Below are 19,645 nucleotides of genomic sequence, written 5' to 3' on the forward strand. Positions count from 1 at the left end.
GAATTACATCTTATCGAAGATGTTCTTATTTGTGGTTGGGGGGTCCTCGGCCCCTCCTTTGCTGCAGCTCCTACATCTGAAGAAGCCCCCCTTTATTGGGAAATTGAAGGGTGGAGGGTTGGCACCAACAATGTATTTATCTGATGATAATGAAAATGCAGGTAAAGTGTAAACTGGATGCCATGGTGTTTATGGGATTGCAGGCATTGTTGCTCTTGCCAATTTGATGTTTGAGCATATCTTCGCCAGGCTTTCTTTAGCTGAGGCTGGCTTGCTCTCAGTTTGCCAGCCCCAGTGGTGCATTAGGTCTAGCTAGCGTTTGCTGCTTTGTAACAACTTTTCTTTATCCCTTTCAACCCACTAAGGTTGTATGTGGGAGAAAAGAGGATAGAGAAGAAAGGAAAGAGATCCCTGAATAAAGTCAAGGGTTGGAAAGTGGGTAACTTTATCATTAGACTACTTCCTGCTGATTAGGGCCATCAAGCTCCTTAGGGCAAGTTTGATCCTTGTGGTCAGGATATCTAATTTCTTCTTCTTGGGTCCTCTTTGTGCATGACTACTTAATGAGCTGTGACCAACAGCAATCAACAACCCACCCATTGGGGAATCTAGCATTTATATACTCTCTGAAAAGTCCCCAGAATTCTAAATGTCACACAAGCACAGAAACTATCTGCATCTGGCAAAATCACACCTCAGCTAGAGCACAGTGCAAATCATAGCTGCTGTGAAGCAGCCCCATTTCCTCACACCTGGGATTAAAACAAAAACATATTCTTGTATTTGTGTTTTTTGTTTTGTTTTTCGAGACAGGGTTTTCTGGGTAGCACAAACTGCTTTAGGGGAGGAAAGATTTCTCCCAGAAAGACATATTGCATTGTTATTATTAAAATGAAATATGGGCCTGAAGAGATGGTTCAGCACTTTTGCAGAGGACCTGGTTTCAGTTGCCAGCACCCATATCAGGTGGCTCACAACTGCCTGTAAGCTCCAGTTCCTGGTGATCTGATGCCCTCTTCTGGCCTCATGGGTCTTCTCACACATGAAGTGCACATACATACACTCAAGCACACATTAAACAAGTTTAAGTCTTTAAAATGGATTTTATGTTTTCGTTTGCAAAAGTGACATGCATGAAGCTTTCTTCCAACACAGGTGTCAAAAAGCTGAAGTCAGCCCTAGTCTCAGCAGAGTGCTGAGCACTGTTGATTGCAAGCTATGGTTTTTGTTATTTTGTTAAAATGTACCTGTCTTTTTGTCAGTAATTTGCTGTTAGAATTTCAGGGCATCACGTCGATGCACACAGGGGTATTTCCTAATTTACCAGTAACTAATCTCAAGAGTTCAGCTTTTTAGCACCTATGAGAACTAGGGGACACCTCTCCTTCATTCTTTGTCTGTAAAAATAGTGGCATATCTCATGTGCATTCTTCACCTCTGGGACTTCATGGGGACTGCTTCAGTTGATACTAGTCATGGCACACTTGGACTAACACAGCATGATCTAAAAGTGCCAAAGGCAGACACATGATGTTAAGATTAGCTAGTGAAATAAGCTAAAGCTGGTAGGACTTTTGGGTCTTATGTGTTAGATGAGCAGTCTGGAAGGACTTTTTCAAAGAGTTGGCTTATAAGTGGTAAAGTTAAGGCCATTTTCTTGGTATGTTTTCTACAGTTTTCACCTATGCCATTTGTTCTAACAGCAGCAAAATGAGCAAACACTCTCCTAAGAAATTGAGATGGGTGGGTGGGGGTTGAATGGCTTTGGCTAGCCTGACCTGTTTACTTCTTTATGTTACCCTAGAACTCTGATGAAACTATTGCTGTGTACTCGTAGACCTGGGGAGGGTTGCTATGAGATGTTTTGAAATGTTCCAGGAAGATGAGCCATGTTAGTGGCTCTGTTGGAATCCATGATCTGCTGTGTGTGTGTGTGTGTGTGTGTGTGTGCGTGCGCGCGCGTGCGCGCGTGCGTGCGTGCGGGTGTGCGTGCGGGTGTGCCTGCCTGCCTATCTACACAGGTGCCTGTCTGTGGAGGCCAGAAGAGGCTTGGAGCTAGAGTTGTGAGCCCATCTCAGATCCTCTAGAAGAGTAGGAAGTTCTTTCAGCTTCTGAGCCATCACTCCGTCTCCTGATATTTTGCTTTTATTTTGAGAGAGAGAGAGAGAGAGAGTGTGTGTGTGTGTGTGTGTGTGTATGCAGTGCATGTTATGGGAGATCAGAATTTGAGACTTGGTTCTCTCCTACCGAGTGGGTCCTGGGACTTGAACGCAGACTGTCAGGCTTGACAGCGAGGTCCTTTGCCTTTGCTGGGCCTGTGGCGACTAATCACTCCCCATCATCCTTTTCTTAAAGTGTGGCCCCCTGCGGGGTGGGTCGTCTCTAAGTTGTGTGCCTCCAACAGACCTGACTAAAGCCAGACATTTTCTAATGCTGCTGTGGAAGCCAAATAAGGCCGGACTGATTCCCAATTATTTCACAGCCAGTAGGTTTCCTGTGCATTGCATCATGGAAATCCTTTGTGTGGACAAAAAGGAGTGACTAATGATGGGGTAGAAAATTAATAAACTTTATACAAGATGACGACAATCTGTAAGGAAAATGAACTCAATGAATCATGTTGGAGAATAGTCTTTGACTAACTTAAATTTAAGATGTCTAAAAAGATGCCTAAAGCACCAAGTGCAAAATATTAGAGATTGGATTTGTTCAGGCAAGTTGATTGAAAATTTTGTCCAAGAAGAATACACAGAAGCTTTCTTTTAAATAAAATTTAAATGTCTACAAAGATAGTCTAAACCATGGTTTGAAGTGTGTGACAACATTTGCTATTGTTATATATAAATGTGGGGTTTGCACTGTGTTCTGGTGGGTGAGTTGTGAGCCTGATGACCGTCTTCCTCAGTTGCTCTCCACGTTACTCACTGAGGCATGGTCAGTTTGTCAGGTGAACAGTGCTAGACTAGCTCACCAACTCACTCTGCAAGTTCCCTGGGGCCTTAAAAACATGTTTAAGTTCCCCATGTGTTGAGACTTAACAGAAGACTTGTCTAGAATGAACTTTAAAGATTCGTTTATGGGGCTGGAGCTGTGGAGGGCTTGCAGTTCTTAGAGATTCCAAGTGTTCAGTTCCCAGCACCCATGTGGGGCTGGGCACAGCTGCCTTAAGTTACAGCTTCTGGCCTCCATGGGCAAATGCACACATTAGAATACATTCACATACACATAAAATTTCAATTTTCTAAAAGTTTTTTTTTTCTTTTACATTTATGTATGAGCTTTTTGTTGTTGTTGCCTGTGTGTACCTGTGACTGTAGCTGCCAGAAGAGGGAGCCAGAACCATTGGAACTGAAGTTAGAGGTGTTTGTGAGGCTCCTTACATGGGTGGTGAGAACTGAACCAAGGTTCTGTAAGAGTAGCACGTGTTTTTCACCACCGAACCATCTCTATAGCCCATAGAATTATCATTTTTTATTTTTAGAGCAAAAAAGGCTAGGGGTTTAGTTTATAAAATGATTCTATAGGCCATATATTTAGTCTGTAGAAATCAAGGAGCTTGGGCAGTCACAGATGGCGAGGTCACCTGAGGTCTGGACACGCTTCCTCTTAAGGACACCTCACTCTTGTAGGGCAAACCACTTTGATTTGCATAATCATCAGCCTCACTCATGACACATATAGTTAGTTGGCTTTCGTTTATTCTAAAATCCACTTATCAATTACAGATGGAAGGTTGGGCAGCACGGAGGGTATTCAGAAGGCTGTTTGAGGGTCGACGTCTGAGAGGAGAGAGTCTGAGAGGAAAAGGTGTTGTGTCGTCTACAACCTCTTTGAAATATGATTTGTCTGTCTTCGGTCACTGTGTAACCCAGCTGACACTGACCCAACACGCAGAATCACATCTCATCCATTTACTTGTGGTTTGTGATAAAGGCTCTACGTGTGCCTGTTGAAGAACAGGTTGACCAGAAATCCCTTTCCATTCTCTTAGGACTGAGATCTGAGCACTGAGCACTACACACCATGGAGAGCCATTATTGCACATTTCTCTGCGTAAATGCAGATGGCAAGAGTGGGTGTGTAAGATAGGTTATGGCCTGTAGCAGCGCTAGCTAGCCCCAGACTTGAGCTATATAGACCTGGCTGGCCTGAAAGTCAGAGATCCATGTCCCCTTTGTCTGATAATATAGGGATTAAGTGTGCTGCCAAGGTGAATTGTAGACGTTCGACATGAAATCCTTTGTCATTTGTTCACATTTTCCTTTTCTTTTTAGGAGGGGTTCACTCTGTAGCCCACCCAGGCTGTCCTGGAACTCACTGTGTAGACTAGGCTAGCCTTGAACTCAAGGCCATTGGCCTGCCTCTGCTTCTCGAGTGCTAGGATTAAAGGTGTGGGCCACCATTGTTTTTCTTAATTTTGTATAAGAAATCCTTTCTAGCAGAGTATGGTAGCACATACCTTTAATACCTTTAATCCCAACACGTGGGAGGCAGGCACAAGTGAAGTGGATCTGTGAGTTCAAGGCTGGCATGGGCCAGTGTGTCTCGAGATGGGGAGAGGATAACAGGTGGCGTTAGAGTAAAAGGAGCACATTTAGGACCTTATAGATAGTGGTGCTGAGAACCTTGAATTTTAGTGGCCTAACGTGTCAAGCCATAGAAGAATGATGTACTAACATTAAATTTTATAAGCTTCTCCTGGGTGCTCTGTGAGATCAACTGCAAGGAGCCCAAGAAAGGCCAAGGAGGTAGATGAGGAAGCAGGCACAACAGTACAGACAAGGCACGTGGGGAGGATGGGCAAACAGTACTCGGGTTATGAGCGGTTACTGCCTGTCACGTGGGAGGTGGAGTTGTGCTTGGTTTAGCCGTGTGATCGGCTAAGAGAAATGGAAAAAGTCGGGTTTCCAGATTTGGGTGAGTAGAATGATTTGCCATTTATTGAGTGGGGTCTGCTGCTTAAGGAGGAAACAGCCTTGGTCTTATTCCCAGGGAAGGCTGGTAGGGATTGGGGGATATGAGGAGCTGGGTTTGGGGTGTCAAGTTTGAGGAACCTGTGTCCAGAAGGTTGTGTTGAGCCATAAGAGCCACACAGGTTAGAGAACAAGACAGGTACTGACTCAGAGTTATCTGTGTATGGACTTAGCTAAGCGCTGTGTGGTTGGCCACACAGAATAAGATCAAATGTTGGAAACACATTTGGGGTGGTTGGGGTGTTCTGGCCATACCCACTGTGCAGAGCTCAGGGGAGATGGCCATAAACATGAAAGAGGCTGAGAAGTTGGAAAGCCAATACTTAGGCTGAATCTTTCTTTCTGAGCTCTCTCTGTGATCATCGGTCTGAACTCTTGAAAGTTAAGTACAGCCTAATTCCTAGAAACTTTTTTTTTTTTGTGGCTCTTTTTGATCAGTTGGCTGTTACTGGTATGTCATACTGGTATGTACAGGTATTTGGGTTTGATCTTATGTTCTTGCTCCCTTTTAAAATTACCATGTTATTTGGAAAGTCTACAGGTTCATATATATATTTACATATATAAGAAAATATACATATTGTATATTATATATTTTATTTTAATTGTATAATATATAAATATAAAATATATTACATAGTATGTGTTATTATATATGTTGTCTTAAAGCTGAGACAAACATTTTAATGAACTCTTACCTCTTATTGACTACATTGAATGTAAATTGCAAGCATTTCAGCTTTGTTTCTAATTCTTAAATGGACTGGTTCTGTCAAATACTAGGGGAAGCTATGGGAATCTAGATTCTCTCTTATTTTGGAATTGTTTAATTATGGTTATTGAGTTATGTAGGACATATTCTGCATTTACTGAAGAAGATTCTTTTAACCCCAGGCATTTTAGTTTCCTGATATCATGTGTTTTCTGGTGTGAAGCCATCTTTGCGTTGCTATCACCTGCTCCTAAAAGTTATTTGTGGAGATCTCTTCTGCTCTTGTAAAGCATTTTATTTGGGAAATAGAATTTGTATCTGTTTCAATCAGGGTTCAGCTGTTACATAGGCGTATGTTGTAGTAGTTGATATGGATCCTGAGTTGGCCAGTATCTGGAATGTCCCATAAAACAATTGACTGGGCATGTCTGAGGGAGTTTTGAGATTAGGTTAACTGATGTAGGAAGACTCACCTGGGCTACACAGCACCATTCCATGTGCTAGGGTCCCAAGCTGAGTGAAAGGGCAAAAGCCACGCTGGTGTTTATTCCTCTCTGTCTGCTTCTTAACTGTGAGTGACTAGATCCAGTGACCGCTTGCCTCAACACTTCTGCCTCCGTGGCCTTTCCTCTGTGATGGACTGTATTCCTTCAAACTGTAGACCAAGTAAACAGTAGCTTTCTTATGCAGCTATGATTGGGTATCTTGTCATAGCAACAAGAATGTCCACATCAGACTTATATCCTTTGACTAATATTGATTGGATTTTCTCTTGCCCAATCTTTTAATGAGCTGAGCAGGTGAGCTAATTTCTTAAGATTATAGATTTGTCCATCAGTGAGTGACTGTGTGTGTGGTGCATATTGAGCCTATGCCTTAGGTATAATCAAATTTGCTTTTTGTATTCTTCTCTTGAAGACACACACAAGCACAGTATGTGGCTGAGCCAGCTAGCTTTGGGCAGCATTTGCTGGTTAGGTTTTTTCTTCCTCTCTCTCTTTCTCTCTCTCTTTTTAAAATGTCTGTCTTTGGACAAGGATGCACATAACTGCAGTCTAGGGATCTGGAAGGCTCAGGCAGGAGGATCTGTTGAGCCCTGAAGTTCAAGGGCTTGAGTAGCATAGTGAGATCACATCTCAAAGAAAAGTAGATGGGTAGGAAAGGGAGCCTGCTTACCTGCGTTCTGTTTAGAACTGCAAGCAGCATTCGGCCATAATTAAAGACAGATAAACCACAAAAACCTTCAATGAAAGAAGTTACCCTCACCCTGTAACAACAAATTCAAGAGACTGGTGAAGGCAAACAAATTCAGTATTTTATTCTGCAGGAAAGAATTCTGGTCTAGAGTTTTTTTTTGTTGCCAGACAGTATTTTCCCTCCAAGATTTGTTGTTGTTGTTGTTGTTGTTGTTGTTGTTATTTTAATGTGTATGCCTGTAGGCGCCAGAAGAGGACACTGGATACCTTGGAACTGGAGGTTACAGGTAGTTGTGAGTCACTGAGTGTGTGCAAGAACTAGAACCCAGGTCCTCTGCAGGAACAGCTTAAAGCCTGAGCCACCTTGCTAGCCCCAGACTGTAGATTTTAAAGTTCCCAAGCATGAGAAATTCCTGCCCTCTTTTCCCACTGGAAAAACTCTAGAGAGTTCCACACCTCTCTCTTCTAGCATAGCCCTCTCCAAATCCCCTGTCCTATTGGTTCAGAAGGCAGAGCCTTATCTTAGGAATTCCTGGGACCTGAGGTGCCTGTTTTGGGCCTGGACTGCTGGCAGCTTTCCAGCTCTCAGAATTCCAAGACAAGCCACTATCAGCTGGGGGAGACGCGGCGTGGGGATGGGGCCGCAGAGCTCCTGCTTATCTGTGATTCTTTGCTGAGCTCTGTGCTTGTTCTACTGGAAATGGGCCATAATTTATTTCTTATGAATGCAGTGTCATTTCTGAATTTACTGCTCTTTATCATTATTGAGACAGTTCTTGGTGTTTCCTTTTGTCACTCTCCTTTGCACTCTTTTCTTTGGACAATATTTTTCTTAGATTACCAGGGACCCAACTGAGCCCTATGTGGAAGGTGAGTACCTACCCTAGTACTCATTAGTGGGACTCCCTGCTCAGCTTTCTCTTGTCTAAAGAGATGTTTTGATACAGACTTGCTTTGGAAGATAAGATGGCATGTCCGACCCTGTGGTTGCCCTTACATTCTGCTTGCTTCCTCAGGGATGACCAGGTTATTCAGTGATGTCCTTGGAATCGGAGAGGATGTCAGCATCCTTCATGGATTGTGTGCATCGTGTCTCCTATATTCATCCAGAGTTTTGTGTTCTCTTCGATGTAACAACAATTGGGTGTATAGTTAGTAAGTTTTCTCGGTCTTACCTTCCTAGAAGGAAGGACAGGGACTTGTTCATTGCTCTCCATCACCATCTCTAGCCTCTCCCTGACTAGGTGAAGACCTCTGTAGCTTTTGGTGTTTTGAGGCAGGGTCTCTGTCCTTAGACTAGCTATGCAGCTGAGGATTACCGCATTTCTGATTCTCCTGCCTCCCAAGTCCTGAGTGTGCACCACCAAGCTCAGTGTCACATCTGTGCCATTCATAAAGATACGTTTGGTACATTAGTTTTTGCTGAATCAGATTAATTTTTCCAACATTACGTTTGCATGTTTATTGTGTTCTCTTACCTATTTTCTTCCTTGTATGCTAATTTTTCTTTTTGAACTCCATCTTTTTCTTTCTTGAGATACAATTTAAATAATGAAATTTTTTTTTAAGAATACAGTTGGCTGATTGTTGTCATATTTTACAAAGTTTTATAATCATCACTCTGAGAAACCCTCTTTTCTATTCTTCCACCAACCTTGGCAGCCCCTAGTCTGTGTAATCTCTGGATTTGCCTGTCCTGTATTCCCTATAAGGAGAACCGTGTCGTACCTGGTCCTTCATCGCCGGCTTCTTTCACGTCGTATAATGTTTTCAAGGTTCAGTTATGTTGTGAAATGCTTCAGTGCTATATTTATTACTTAATGTTTCATTTTTAATATCTGTTTATCAGTTCATCAGTTGCTGGATAATTGCATTGTTTCTATTGTTTATTAAGTAGTGCTCTTTTGACCATTCAAGCTAGAAGATTTATGTGACCATGTGAGTTTATACTTAGGGTCTATTTATTTCAGAGAGGATTAGGGGTAGTGAATAATTGATATTGCATGTCTACTGGCAACTTTACTGTGAGCAATACTAGTGACTGTTTAGCTGGTTATAAATTACAGTTTTTGTTAGTCTTACAGCAGGGACAACTTTTGCCCCTCTCTAGTTTCTCACTCGAGTTTTTGTAAGTTTTCTTTCTTGCGCTCAGTAATTTTGTCATTTTATTGCGGTGGTTCTAAGTAGATATTATCCTTTGATCTGAATGTAAAATCATCTGAGGAATTTTGGTCCTTTTAGTAAACGTTGCTGCCTTGAGAAGTTATGTAGGTTCCTAATGTCATTCCCTTGATTCATAACAGTGATCACTGGCCTTATGAAAGGCAGCCTTCTTCCCCTGCTTCTTTTCTGAAATTGGTTGTGTTAAACATTAGTTTTGATTCTCCTATACATGTTTAATAGAACCTATTAATGAAACCCGAGAATTGCTTTGTGATTAGTTTTAAGATTGTAGATCTGTAGGTTTGTTTTAAAATATGTAAGGCTATGCAGACTTTTTATTCTTTGAGTCAACTTTGGATTGAGTTTTGTTTTAAAAGGAATTTACTTCATCTAAAGTAAAATTTCAGTAAATCTTATTTTAGACAGTCTTGATTCCCTGGGCTGGTCTTGAACTACTGCGCTTAGGCCCTCCTGTTTGCATCAGACTCCCAAGTAGCTAAGACAGGAACACTCCTCACACTTGGCTTACTTATGCTTTCTTCAGACTTGGGTTAATTCTAGGTACTTGAGTTTTTATTTTTTTGCTTTTTAATAGACTTTTTTTCTATCCCATTGCAGCTGAAAAACATTCTATGCAAATTTACAGTCTATTCACATTTATTTTTAAGGACTTGTATATGGCCTGCTTTCATGAATTTTCTGTATATTTGGAAAGGTTGTAGATTCTTTCATTCTTGGTTGAGTGTGTTCTAGGTATCTTGGTATTTTTTAGTTTGTTTCATATTTGTATTTAAAGTACCACTTTAGAAAATAGATTATAGATGGGTTGTTTTTTTTTATGGTGGTGTTTTGTCTTTTTAAAAAGGTTCAGTCTGTCTTTTGATCAGAATTTGTACCATTTACATTTATTTTTATTTTCAATTATGTGTATGTATGGGGAGGTAATGGGGTAAAGGTGCATGTGAGTGCAAGTGCTGGCAGATGCCAACTGGGTTAGATCCCCTTGGAGGTGGTGGAGTTAAACAGGTAGTTAGTTGTGAGCTGTCTTATGTGGGCACTGGGAAGTGCAGTGTGTATTCCTCATGGCTGAGCCATCTCTCCAGCTTCTCATTCACATTTAAAACACTGTTTTACTCTTTGGAACCCTCTCCCCACCCGCTTTTCACTTCTGGTCAAAACCAGGGTGTCTTGCGTGCCTGTCAAGTTTTCTGTTTACCTAGCCACATTTTCAGCCTCCTGATACATTTAAAATTATTATTAATGTGATTATGTTTAGGTCTCACATTTAGCTTTATTGGGGAGAGGATTTTGTCTACTTTTTATATTAATTTTTAATTATCCCATCAGTTCTTTTGTTTTCTAGCTGTATTTCTTTGCTTCTTTAGGAGATAGGATAGTTAATTCAAGGATTACAGTATGTATTGTAGCTTTATCTTAATCTACTTATCATGGATATCAAACCTGGAGGAAACAGTTTTTACTACAGTGTACTTTTCTCTGACATCCTGTGGTAACGCATTAGGATGTTTATGTATGCTGTACCTCTATCAGTATAATTACATATTTTCCCTTTTAGCTAATCTCTTACAGAAACCAATATAGAAATTGCTTATTAACATATCCACATAAATACTGTTTCTGACTCTTCTTGTAGGTCCAAGATGCCATCTTGGGTGATTCCATTTAGACTCTGGGACCTAGAATTTTTTTATAGCATGGATCTGCCAATTGGACATGCCCTTGTTTTACGTTCTTTTTGAAGGTGATGGTTTTGCTAGATGTTAGAATTCTTTGCTGCAAGGCTAGCTGTTTTATTTTCCTCTTTAATCATTTGACTCTGTCTTACTATGCCAGTAGTTTCTACGGAGCCATTATCCTTTTGTTCTTGTTGTCATTGGTTTCCTGCCCATAACATGTATTTTCTTATGGGTTCTTAAGGGGTTCCTTTACCTGAAGGTGATTCTGTTATGCTGCATTTGGGGGACATTTTTTGTGTTTGTTTTAGGTTCACTGTGGTGGTGGAGATCTTCAAATGTTACATCTCAAAGGTTTTTGTTTTTGTAGCCTGCCCCTCCATGGTATTACCTTTTCTGTTGTCATACAAGTCTGTGAATTCTCATTTTTCAGTTCATCTTTTTCTGGTTTGTTGTATTTTTATGCTTTTTATTTGCTTGTGTTTACTTGATTGCTGGTTGGTTTTCAGATGATGGCAGAAAGAAAGCACTCATCCCTTGCTAAACAGGTGTAGTTTTAGTAAATATTTTGTTCAGGGCTGAGGAGATGGCTAGTAAGTAAATAATTTGCTTTATAAGTATGAGGACCCCTCACACTTTTGTATTCCCTGAACCAACCAACCAACCAACCAACCAACCAACCAACCAACCAACCGTCAGGTGTAAAAAGCCTGGTGGTGAACTGGGTGTGGTGTCATACTCCTTTTTAGCAGCAGCACTTGCTAGGCAAACACAGGCATTGCCTGAGCTTAGGCCAGCCAAGGACACGTACAGAGACGCTGTTTCAAAAAGCAAGGTGGTGGTGCCTGTCTACTCCCCAGCACTGATGGAATAGGAGGAATAGGTAGGTAGATGTCTTAGAAGTTTCTAGGCCAGCCAGCTTACCCTGTTTGGAAACATTCCAGGCCAGTGACAGACTCTCAAACAAGATGTGGAAGGTACCTGAAGGCATTCCTGAAGTTGTCCTCTGGTCTCCCCCAGTTTTAATTAGTTAAAAAAATACTTTGTTTAGCTCTAAAATTTTCATTTTCCTAATCACCGTTATCTCTTCAGTCATTGGTAGACTGTTTTTCATCAGTTTCTTGAACATGTTTTAAAAATTGTTTGAAGTATTTATTACTTGGAAATCACTTGGCTTTACAGTTTTTGCTTTTGTATCATTTTACTGTGTTTTTCTTTTTTGTTAGAATTTGTACATTGAGTTACATGGAGTTACATGCTTTAAAGCTGGCTAGAAGCTGCTTATCCTCTGCTGTTTTGGTACCCTGCTGAGCCAGCCTCCTGCCCTGGGCTTCTTGTGGCTATATGCTGGGTATGGGCTGAGGGTCTGAGACATGCTTACTGTTTCTTTCTTGGGACTCTCCTGCTTTGCCAGCTGTGGGCTCTGCACACCACACTTAAAGCATCTGCTGCTGAAGCTGTGCATGCTTGGGAAAGCGGATTCGTGGACTTGGCTCTGTGTTGCACTTAGATTTCTGGTCCCGACCTTCTTCCCATGCTGCTTGTAGTCTGCCTGGTGCACAGGAGACTACCATTTTCATGCTCAGTCCTTCTTGCTCCTACAATCCTGTGACGTCAGAATTTCTGTGCATTTCTAGTTTACCTCCAACTTGGAGTTCTGGTATGTGGAACCATTTATCACAGTTCTCAACCTGTGGGTTGTCGTATGACCCTTTCACAGGAGTCGCCTGAGACCATCAGACAGCACAGATACATGCGTTATGATTCATAACAGTGGCAAATTTACAGTTACGAAGTAGCAACAAAAATAGCCTTATTGTTGGGGGTCACCACAACCATAAACTGTATTAGGAAGGGTGACAAACCTGCATTGTCAGGAATCCCTGGTTTATAGGCATGGCAGTGGGGAGTGGGTAGAACCATAAGCCAGTAAACACACACTAACCATTCTTACCTTTTCTTTTTATTTTGTATAGTCTTTAGAATTTTTTTTTAAGTTCAGTTTCACATGATATCTGTGGGTGTCAGAGTGGCCTCTTCAGTATTCTGCTGATAGAAAAAGTAGATTCTTCAGTGTCTCTGTAAATAACAGGGTAGTTTGTTTCATAAACATGGCTTCCTGCTGAGCTGTCATTGCTTTTTGTGGTCATTATTCTGTTCATGCTTAAATTGAGATGATTTTGTATGAGACTCAACTGCCAGTCCCTTTCTGCTCGCGTTTCTCCAGGGGAGGGGTCAGCGAGATTTTCTGAAGCCACAGCTCCAGGGCGCCCTCTCCTGTCCTCAGCAGCTACTTGAAAAGGTGCCCTGGTGGTGTTGAGCCCAGGTTCTGCCTTTCATTCTTCCCTTTCCCCATCTTTTGGATGGTTCCTTCCGTTTCCCTGCTCCTGCCCTCTCTGCCCCGCTGCTTGCTGTCCGCAGTAGTGTTCCATAGTGGCCCGTTCTCTTAAGAGCACATACGCCTTAGGCCGCTGCAGCCCGTCTCCCTGCAAGAGTCCCTTGTACATGCTCGCCTACAGGCGGATGTTAGTGCACAGACACCCCTAAGGTCTACGGTTTTCTGTGGAGTTACCTGTCTGTCCTGCTGGGGTACTTCTGTCCCTCCGTCAAGTAGTTATGACCCTCTTCTGCCTGCGCAGATCCTCTGTGCATGTGCCTTAGCTTTTCCTAATTTTTCCCTGCCTCTGGAGCACTCTAGCTTGTGGGTTTGGCTGTTTGTGGGTTTTTACTCTTACTAAGCAGGTCAGGGAGGTGAAAACTGCCTTCACTCTCACCCATTCCCTCGAATCTCCACCTCCTGGAGATGAAGCAGGTTGGATGCTGCTTTGAAGGCTGGAAGGGAGGCAAGATCTGCCTATGACCAAGACTGGAAGGTAGCTTTGTTTCATGCCTTTTGACCCCTTTCCTGCCTGAGGGCACTTTGATCTGTCCTCCCATCCTGCTACACGATCCTGTGTCCCAACGCTACATCACAGGCCCTAAAACCTTCGAGGATTAGCTACCTTGATTAAAAAAAAAAGTTTTTCATCTTTATATTGATAGAAATACCCCTTCTTGCCAGCTTGAGGAAGATGGTTTTGAAGTATTTAAAAGGTTTTCATTCATTCATTCATTCATTTGGGTTTTTTGAGACAGGGTTTCTTCGTGTGTAGTCCTGGCATTCACTGTGTGGACCAGGCTGGCCTCAAATTCACAGAGACCTGCCCGCCTCTGCCTCCCAAGTCCTGGCATCAAAGGCGTGTGCCACGGCCCGGTTTTCTTACTTGTTGGCTTGTTTAAGAAGGGTCTCACTGCCTAAGCCTAACTAGTGGCCTGGAACTTGCCATATACACCAAACTGGCCTCAGACTGACGGAAACCCACCTGCCTCTAGTGCTGGGATTAAAAGGTGTGTACCAGCACACTTGGCTTTAGAAGGTATTTTATTCACCTGTGGCTGCAAGTTTTGTTCTAGAAAGGTTGTCTTGTTTACCATATCGGAGGAGATGAAAACTCCATTTCTCATTCTTGACAGCTGTTCCTCTTGCCCCCACCCCATGACTTACCCCTCCTGTGCACTCCCCCTGTAAACCACCCTGGATTTCGAAGTGACTTTGCGCTCTGTGTAAATCGTTAAGCTTGTTAACGGCTCCCCAGGACACCAGTGAAAGGCCATTTGGTTTTCTAGGCTTGGGCTCTTGAGGTACTCACAGGCTGGCAGGTTTAGACACTAGAAAGAGAATAGGTGCAATGTCCAGGTTGTGCCTACACTGCAGACTGGTGGGAGATGACAGAAGGAAGGCCCTCAGCAGCAGCTCTGTCTAGCTCTGTGTAGCCACCACCCTCCAGCTCTGCTGAGGTCAAGACATTTCTAGCCTGACACAGAGTCTCAGACCTGACTAGTACACAAACTGCTGCTTATAACGTGTGCTCCCACCCCCCTAAATCCCTGTACACACTTTTCCATTGCTGGTAATAGGCACCTGAAGGTCTTTGAGAAAACATCCTTCAATGGCAGATAATCTGCCTGAGTAGTTAAACATGTGTGAACTCACGGCTTAAATGAGACAGAATTGGTTAATTGTGTGGAACCATTGGCCCATTTAGCACAGGTTTCTGTCCCATTTCTATATATTGGTCTGTGTGTTCGGGCTATATTTGTTTCAAACGTGGGAAAATCTAGAGCCAGTATTTTACAATGAATTTTGTTACATAAATGCTTGAGTCAAAATTAAAATGCCTCCCCCAAAAGAGACCTAGACGTTATATCTGAATAATAATAATATATTTGAACTGTTAGCTCTTAAACACACTAAAAATGTGCTAACCAGTATTTTGTTTCTTCCTACTTACTGTAAAATTTGCTTTACTTTAGAAACGTTAAAACATGTAACTAATGTTAATCTTTTTAAGATATGATTTTGGTTTTGTTTGTTTTTTTTTTTTTTTAAACAGTATTTCTCTGTATCTTTGGCTGTTCTGGAACTCACTCTGTAGATCAGGCTGACCTCACTAAGATCCAACTATCTCTGCCTCCCAAGTGCTGGGATTGAAGGCGTGAGCCACCACCGCTTAACATATGATTTTCTTATATTATAATTCATCTTGTGTGCATGTGTACATTGAGGCAGGAGGATCACATTTAAGGCCAGTTTATACTGCTTGGCACAAAGGGATGGAGACGGAGGACAGAGTACCATCTAGAACCTGTGGGTCAAGCTCCCTCGAGGGTCCAGTGCCCTTTTCATAGGAGTCCATCAGGAAATACAGATGTTAACATTATGATTCACAACAGTAGCAGAATTACAGTAATGGAGCAGCAACAAAATAGTGTCATGGTTGGGAGTCACCCTGTCATGAGGCATCAGGAAGGTTGAGAAGCACTGCTCTAGAGGAAGGACCTACATGAAGTCTTACATCAAGTCTTCTTTGGACAGAGCTATGAGAAAGCACATCCCTATCGCATAGGCCTCCAGCCTGTGTCTTTTGTTACGGCATTCCTAGCAAACCCCCGTAGAAGGCCAGTTCTTTCTAAAAATATATGGACCTGAACTTGGGGGTAATCTGCAAAATACGTGGCAAACAATTTTCAAAAATATGGAGGCCATGATTTAAAAAAAAAAAAGGCAGGATTTGCTACAAGCAGAGTAAAAAGACACAAAAGGAACACGCTACAGACCCTGGAGCAGAAGAAGGACCTTAAGGGGGGAATGGTGAAATCTGAGTAAAGTTTATGTGATTGTACAGCAGTGAAGGTTCAGGTCTGGATGACTGCTGTGACCACAGGACCACAGGCCATGGAGTTGGGTGGCGGGTATTTGAGAACACCGCCTTTTTTTTTTTTTTTTTTCAACTTTTCTGTCAATCTAAAATGACTTTATCTGCCAGTTTTTTAACTAATAAAGTTTATAAAAATCAAAAATAAAATTACTGAAAATTTTAAAAAATAAAATGGCTTTACAATGAAAAGCTTGTGTTTTCATTTTATGTGCATGAATAATGTGTGTGTGTGTGTGTGTGTGTGTGTGTGTGTGTGTGCCTGGTGTGTGCCTGGTGTGCACCATGGCCAGAAGAGGGCATTGGACTCCCCTAGAACTAAATTATGGGCAGTTGTGAGCTGCCTGGTGTGGGGCTGGGAACTGAATCCACATCCTCCACAACAAAAGCGAACGTTCTTAACCTTGTACAGCCCCTCCAGCCCATGAAAAGTGAGCTGATTTGCTTGTGTGGTTTGGTTTTGGTTGTTTTAAACCATTAAAATATTTTGATAAGGAAAGCAAAAATTTCTCTCCCCCTCCGTGTATGTGTGTGTGTATGTGTCTTGCAATTTAAAAACATCAGTTGGGCGCAACATAAGGAGATGAATTCACCTTTTCTCTGTTTAAATTCTTTTGCCCAGTCCCATGAAATTTCTGCTTGGCAGTTCCCTTAACCCTATAACTAGGTCAACAGAGGATGCTGAAGGGACACTGCAAGGGAGTATTCCTTTTGCTTCCCTTTTCCAAGTGGCAGCCAATAGCCAGCGTGTCTGTGTGCACAGCTAACTGTCCATCTTAGTGCTAGTAGGTCTTGGTTCTCTTGGCATGTCCCCCACCCCACCCCACCCCCCGTCTTCCAGGCTCACAGCCTCGGGCAGGCTGCCCTCCCACCAACATTTTCACCAGTTGTCTCCTGTGACTGCCACCCATGGAAACATTAAGACTTCTCTTGCCCATAGTGATAGTTAATTTTGCCTGTTCAGTTGACTGGGCCAAAGGATGCCCAGACAGCTGGGAAAGAATATTTGTGGGTGTGTCTGTCCCAGAAAGACATGGCTGGTAGAGTGAGTGGGCATTGGGCTATATATCACTCTCACAGCTGTGGATAGCATTGTTCTGACTGAGGGTCCATGTAGTTCAGAAGGGCGGAACAGGCTGAATTCTTGCTCCCTGAATAAATGGCCGTCAATCAGGGGACAGTGGGTTTATCCCAGAGCCGCTAGCATCCGGCGCTTGGCTTTCCTAAGGTGTCATAAGATGTTTCTCCTTAAACTTTGGGTAGCGACTAGTGCTCCATTGGCAGATATTTGCCTGCAGCAGTCACTTGTGTTGATTACATATTCTCTTTGTTCCTTCCACATTTGTTAGATGGGGTTCTGACCCTTTGCTCTATGTGCTAGTCCATCCGTCCCTCCACCTATCCACCTGTGTGTGTGTGTAAATGTAAATTATTTTAATAATTTGTGTTCTACCCTAGTCTTCTGTTACTCTGTTCCAGTTTGGGTCACTGCCCCCTCCCTTTAGTTTGGTTCCATTTGCCCCTCTGCCCACCCACCCACCTCTATTTTCACCTCTCACAGTGCTCAGGGCTCATTTTAGATCTTGAGCTGAAGTTCTGCCCTACAGCCAACAATTTTCAGAGGATCCCTATTCCCATTTATTGGAGGATGGTATTTAGAACCCCAGTTTAGGGCACAAGGTATGCTGGATGCTATTGAGGTGTTATTGCTTCTCAGCCACCCGCAGGACAGAGCTATGGAGTGTGTGTGTACAGACATTTTCACATGGGTCCTTCTCATATGCACTCCCCAACCCAGCCAACACTGTTCATTCTAATTTACCTTGACTTAGTTGGAATGTCTCTTTCTTTCAGTGACACGTCTGGCTCCCATTAGCCATATGGCATTTTCTCATTCGCTTAATTCTTATTTCAGGTTTGTCAATGCATATTCTTATGATGAACAACCTTATTACCTAGATCAAGTTTTTTTTTTCTTATTAATACAATATATATTTGTCTTCTATCTGTCAAGCCCTGAGCCAAGCACTTCCCCAAGACTTCTTGGGGGGGAGGGTACAGGAAAAGGAGCATACAAGGCAGACTTAACACAAAAGAACTATGGGAGGTGGAGGTGGAAACAGCTGCTTCACATGGCCAAGAAGATGAGAAAGGCTACCATTAGGCAAAGGAACCCCATGGCCCCTGAGAGGGAAAAGCCCAGAATGGCAGAGAAGAGCTGTTGTTTCGAGGAAGGGTTCCTGGCATAGCCGAAGATGAGGCTCCCCAAACAGTCCCAATCCCAGCCCCAGCCCCAGCGCCAGCCACCTCACGTGTAACAGCCCAGCCCCAATTAACTTGGAGGTGTGGATTTCCCTTGAAATGGTGCTGGTTTGAAAGCTGCATCTAGAGATGAGTGAATTTGGAGGCTGCTGGACTGCCAAGCTGCCGGGGCCCTCATCTGTTGGCCCCTGTGGGGTGACTTCACCTCCACTGCAGAGAGGGGACAACTCAGCAGCTGAGAGGTGCTCTCTTGATCAGGAGAGCAGGTAGAGATGAACTTGGAGCAGGCAGACATTTTCAGGGGTGAGGGGCCGAGGCAGGATAGTGCTCCCAGGGGTAGAGAAGACAGAGGGGCTATATCAAGATTTAAGGTCCAAATCCATTTTGCTTCTTGGTTTCTTAACAGTTTATGGGCCTAGAACCTACCCATCTGTTTGTTTGTTGCTTTTAGTGCACTGATAAAGTCTAGTCCTTGCAGAGAGAGGGTGGCTTGAAAATATTTGTAGATCTGAAAATATTTGCTCTCTGTCACAGAATAAGCTTGCCGACTGTTGAACTTCTCTGAGAACAGACTTTATATGAAATTCTGTTGTTAGCTTTATTGAGTCGTTTTCCAGCTTACTCCTCTGCTTCCTTCATTGTGGTAATGTTACTCATTTGTACAACTGGGCACATTCTCTTTCCTTGTTTTCCATGTGGGGCTTCCCTACAATGTATCCCAGTTGACTGGAATTGAGTATTTTAGGGTTCGTGAAACAGTATTTTGGATCAGGAGTGGAATCATATTTAAAAGAAGACATACTGGATTCAGTGCCCCCCTGAGCCTGCCCTTCCCTCCTCTTGTTCTGATAAGGTCGTTAGGGAATGTGTGTGACCAGTCTCATGTCTTTGACAGATCTGCAAATACTCGTGTGTGTAGCTGGTAGGTATCGCTGTAGTGCGTAGTGGATTCTAGACTGCACTCTTTGCTGATTTGTTTTTTTGTCGTGTCGCTGACTGTCTTGGAAGTCAAGCAGCTCTCAGGGATCAGTCCTTGAGACAGAGAACTCTCCAGTGGCCCGGCCTCCCTCCTAGGAACATGTTCCATGGTTATAAACAGTGCGGTGAAAAGCCTCGCGTGTGTGCACTTTTAGACTGTTGAGATCATGTCTCCAGGATTGTTCCTAAGCGGGATCGCGGGGGGAAGATGTGAATACCAGGGCGAGCTGCCGGTAACACGTCTCACCTCAGCATTTCCTCTGTGTCCTTAACTTGTAATTTTTTAATAGTGAGATTTGAAAGATATTCGTGTTTGGCAGTTTATAATTTTTATTAGGGCTTTTGAATATGAGTGGCTTACTTCACATTTTCTATTTGTCCCATTTTCTATCAGCTCTTTTGTTTTTCAACT

At 42.8% G+C, this 19,645-nt stretch overlaps 1 protein-coding gene and 1 pseudogene across 2 annotated transcripts in view; one reads left to right on the plus strand and one right to left on the minus strand.

The window, feature by feature from the left end:
* Cdyl (chromodomain Y like) overlaps positions 1–19,645 on the plus strand; it is a 133,875-nt gene that overhangs the window by 11,340 nt on the left and 102,890 nt on the right. The gene's annotated exons all lie outside the window — the stretch shown is intronic.
* LOC110557796 (ATP synthase F(0) complex subunit C2, mitochondrial-like) lies at positions 18,122–18,553 on the minus strand (annotated as a pseudogene).

Source organism: Meriones unguiculatus, chromosome 19 (genome assembly GCF_030254825.1).
Source record: "Meriones unguiculatus strain TT.TT164.6M chromosome 19, Bangor_MerUng_6.1, whole genome shotgun sequence".
Taxonomy (NCBI): Eukaryota; Metazoa; Chordata; class Mammalia; order Rodentia; family Muridae; genus Meriones; species Meriones unguiculatus.